Here is a 5000-nt window from a genome sequence, read left to right as displayed (position 1 = left end):
CTCCTTCTCTTCTCATCCTTATCATTAACTTCTTCCATTTTCTTCCTTTGTGTTTCTTAGTGTCCCTCCTCCTCCTCCTCCTCCTCCTCCTCCTCCTCCTCCTCGCTTGTGTTGCGTGAAGACGACTCGGTAGGTGCGTAACAATATTTTCCAAAGGAGGAATAAAACAAATCGTAAAATCAGACAGGAACAAAAAAATACGACCTTTCCTGCTTTTAATAAGAATCAATTTTGGATGCGCAACCAGAATCTTCCTTCCTCTTCCTCCGCCCTGCCTCCTCCCTGCCTCCTCCTCCTCCCCCTGCCACATCTGCATACCATGTGGTTATGAATATCAACATGAGGCAGAAAGTTGTGCAATTTAGAAAGTTACTCCTTATTTGATGATGCTTGAGGCAAAGGTAAGGAGGGAGGGAGGGACGCAGGCAGAGATGGAGGCAGGAGGGGCGTGTAGGGGTGAGGGAGGAAAGGGAGGGAGGAAAGTAGAGGATAAGAGGGAGGGAAGTGCAGGAAGTGAGATAAGAAAGGAGGGAGGGAGGAAAAGTGTAGGGATAAAGAAAGGAAGGAAAAAGGAAAGAAGGACATGAAAGGTGTAGGGTTCAAGGGAAAATAATGATGGAAGGGAACAAGGGAGATAAGATAGGAAGAAAATTGTAGGAGTGAAGGAAGAAGGAAAGATGGGTAATGGGTATTTGTAGTGACGAAGGAAGGCAAGGGAGAAAATATGGAAGGAGAGGTTTACGAAAGTGAAGGAATGTAAAAAAAGAATGAAGGCGGAAGTAAAAATGATCTCGTCTAGTCTTTTTATTTTCAACTGGTTTATTCAAATTTGTTTCTTTTATCTGTTTATTAATTGATTTCCCCACTCACTCATTTATTTACTCACTCACTAATTCATTTCTACATCCACTCTTAATTCCGCTTTTTGCTTTTGAATTTTTTTATCAAGTTTTTCTTTCTCCATTTACGTTTATCTATATATATATTTTTTTTTATTAATCCTCTTATGTTCCTCCTCTTCCGTGTGTGTGTGTGTGTGTGTGTGTGTGTGTGTGTGTGTGTGTGTGTGTGTGTGTGTGTGCGTGCGCTTCGCTTTATAAACTCACTAAGTTCCTTTGATGGGCCCTGTAATGGAGGTGGGGGAGAGGAAGGAGAGGGGGAGGAGGGGGAGGAAGAGGCATGGGGGCAGGGAGGGAGGAGAGGGGTAAGGGGGGTGATATTGCCTTGTATATTACACGCGTTCGTCGATATTCTGCTGGCCCCTACCTTTATTGCCGTACGCACGCACGCACACACGCACACGCACACACGCACACACAAGCCTATAAAAAACTACTCAATTAAAACAATGTTGATGCGAAAAGTAGTTTTGTGTGTGTGTGTGTGTGTGTGTGTGTGTGTGTGTGTGTGTGTGTGTGTGTGTGGTTCTTGTTCAGGTGTGTGTACGTTAATTAGTGTATTTCTTTCTTTTATTCTTTCTTTATTCTTTCTTTTTTTCATTCACTTATTTATTTTATGTTCAATCTAGACAATTAATCTCACTTTTCCTAAACCTTTCTCTTTAAATCGCAAGTTTAATTAAATTTTCTCCATCTTTTTACTAATTAATTTATCTTTTCATAGTTTCTCTCGCGTATTTATTTACCGCAAGTTTTATTCAGAGTCAAAACTGTATTGAAATATTCTTCTTTTCATGATTTTATATACTTATTAATCTATAATTATTATAGTTATCGTTTTTATTTTATTTCCATTTTTGTTTCCTTTTTCTTACATATATTCTAATTTTCCCGGATTTATTTTTTTATATATATTTTATCATTATACAGGGTGTCCCAAAAGTCTAGACACAGGAATTCTCATTAACTCATTTTTTTTTACCCTCACAGATGTAAAGGGAATAAAAATTTTTACTCCCTACATTTCCATTCCTTCCTTCCTTCATTCATTCATTCACTATTAGGAATGTGGTGATACGATGGCTGATTGGGATGGAAGTGATGAACAGTGAAGGGCTGGTGAGAGTGAAGCCGAGTGATGAAAGGTGATGGTGGTGAAAGACTGGTGATGAAGCGGTGATGCGAGGTGTGACGTGAGGTGATGGTGATGATGGTGACGGTGATAAAGGCAACACTGGGGAAATGATAGTGAGAAGGTCAGGTTTTCCATCAGTCTGTTTTTTTTTTCTTTTTTTTCTTCTTCTTCTTTATTTGTTTTTTTTTCCCTGTGTCCAGAATTTTTGGGACATCCTGTATTTAGCATTTTTTATTTTATTTTTTTATTCCTTTCTTTATTACTTTTTATGCATAGTCTCATTTCCCAGCATTTATTTATTTATTTATTTATTAATCATCATTTTATTACGTCTACAAATTACTGATCAATATTTGTTTTCACTTTCCTCTATTTCTATAAGTGGTTTTATCGTTATTTTTTCTTTTTTTCGTTCATTCATTATATTTTTACAATTTTTCCACCCCCAGACAAGGCACTCTCTCACTCTCCTCGGCAAAAACTTGTTGATTCTTCTGTGTTGGAAAATTAATTAAGTGTTTAGCGGTAAATTGAGAATATCTTAAGAATGGGTGGGTGTTTTGCAAGGAGACTTATTGCCATATTTTCTAAACGAAGTAAATGTAGATTGTTTTGCTCTGCTGTCTGAAAATAATCGTAGAAGTTTTTAGGGTCACTTTAGGGTCACTTTAGGGTAACTTAAGGGATGGTCATGTGTTTTAAAGGTGTGTTTATAGTTACAAGGAAATGTGTTACTGAATTCTCTTTTCTTAAGTAAATTTAAGTTGCTTTGTTCTTGGGGCTTTGAAAAACTCATCATTAAAGGGTTTTAGGATCATTTCAGGGTGAGTGTTAAAGGGATGAGTGGGCAAAGTTGAGGATTTAGAAGGTAATTGATGCTATGTTCTCCTCACTTTAAATTATCTTAGGACTTTTAAGGCATATATTAGTAATTTTATCCCTATGTTCCTAATCTGAAGTAAATGTTTTGGTATATCCTTCACTTTAGGTAAGCTTAAGGTGACACACTCAGCAACCTTGTGTTCGTAGAAAGCACGTATCATTTGTCTCAATTCATTAAGTACTAAGTTAGATTTGTAGGTAAGTTTAAGTTCTCTAATGATCGTCTGTAATATCCTCGTGTTCCCAGGAATTAGATATCAGTTGTAGTGTATTATTTAAGCGTTTTAACTACTACAGCCGTCTTTTAATTACATTCAGACCAGTGTAAATGTATAGTTTGAATAGACATATGGAGTACTAGATAGAGTACAGAGAGAATAAAAGATTAAGTTCGTATTTTTTAGGTTACAGAACTACTATTAAACATACAAACAAAATTAAGTGTTAGAAAAGTTTAAAGTAATAAGGAACAAGCACTATAAGAAAAAAATGTGCAGCAGTAAACGGCTTGATTTTAAGCTAAGTTTAAAAGGCTGGAAAAAAAACGTCCAGCAGTAAAAGGCTTGATTTTTAGCCAAGTTTAAAAGGCTGAAAATAAAAAAAACATCCAGCAGTTGAAGGCTTGATTTTTAGCCAAGTTTAAAAGGCTGGGAAAAAAATATCCAACAGTAACAGGCTTGATTTTTAGCTTGATTTTTAGCCAAGTTTAAAAGGCTGGGAAAAAAAATATCCAACAGTAACAGGCTTGATTTTTAGCTAAGTTTAAAAGGGTGAAAAAAAAAACGTCCAGCAGTAAAAGGCTTGATATTTAACCGAGTTTAAAAGGGAGTAGAAAAAAAATGTCATCAGTTAAAAGGCTTGATATTTAGCTGAGTTTAAAAGCGAGTGCAAAAAACGTAAAGCAGTAAGAGGCTTGATATTTAGCCAAGTTTGAAAATTAGTATTTCAAGTAGCCTCGCGTTCCTGGACAGCATATATAAGCTGCAGTGTGTTAAATGTGCACAAATTGTAGTAATGCCTTTGTGTTTGTAAAAAGTAACGTGTTTGTGTTGATAAAGTCACTACACTACTAAGTCATAAAGAGACGTTCAGGAATGCGTGTATAATTAGGTCCAGTCTTTTCTGATTCAGTCAAAAGGAATATGACACAGCCGAGAGAGAGAGAGAGAGAGAGAGAGAGAGAGAGAGAGAGAGAGAGAGAGAGAGAGAGAGAGAGAGAGAGAGAGAGAGTATAGAAATGCCTACGGTACAGTTGAGTCTACAAAACGATATAAATAAAAAAATATATATATATCGTTCTCTTGTATCGTAGCGGCTTTGTGACGGTCAAGGGAGGGAGAGAGAGGGAGAGGGAGAGGGAGGGAGAGGAAAAGGGAGGGAAGAGTAAAGAGAGAAGAAAAAGGGAGAAAACATGGAATACTCCCTTCAAATTTTCTCCCTTTATTTTTTTCTCTTTTTTTTAGTATTTTTTTTTTATTTATCTGTTAGAGTTTACGTGTACACGCAAACACACACACACACACACACACACACACACACACACACACACACACACACACACACACACACACACGGCACTCCTGGGTCTGCTGAAAGGGACTAACAACAAGGAAATGATAATTGAGAGCCTTGTAATTCTATCTAACTGTGAAAAAGACGAGTAGGAGGAGGAAGAGGAGGAGGAGGAGAGGGAAGAAGAGCTGTTCATTTACAGGGAATTTGGGTCTTCGTTGGACAGAAAAAGACAGAGAGAGAGAGAGAGAGAGAGAGAGAGAGAGAGAGAGAGAGAGAGAGAGAGAGAGAGAGAGAGAGAGAGGGATGGAATTAAGAAATATAAGACAAGCAAAGGAGAGATGAAAGGAAAAATGAATAAAGGGAGATGTGAGAGGAAAGAGAGGAAGAAGGATAGAGAAGAGAGAGAAAAAGAGAGGAGGAAGAGGAGGAGGAGGAGGAGGAGGAAACTTGGGTCTCCCCGAAGTGAACGAGGACAAATGGGCTGAGAAAGGACCGAGAGAGAGAGAGAGAGAGAGAGAGAGAGAGAGAGAGAGAGAGAGAGAGAGAGAGAGAGAGAGAGAGAGAGAGAG

The sequence above is a fragment of the Scylla paramamosain genome, chromosome 38 (assembly GCF_035594125.1).
Source record: "Scylla paramamosain isolate STU-SP2022 chromosome 38, ASM3559412v1, whole genome shotgun sequence".
Lineage (NCBI taxonomy): Eukaryota > Metazoa > Arthropoda > Malacostraca > Decapoda > Portunidae > Scylla > Scylla paramamosain.
Note: the sequence above shows the minus strand (reverse complement) of the source record.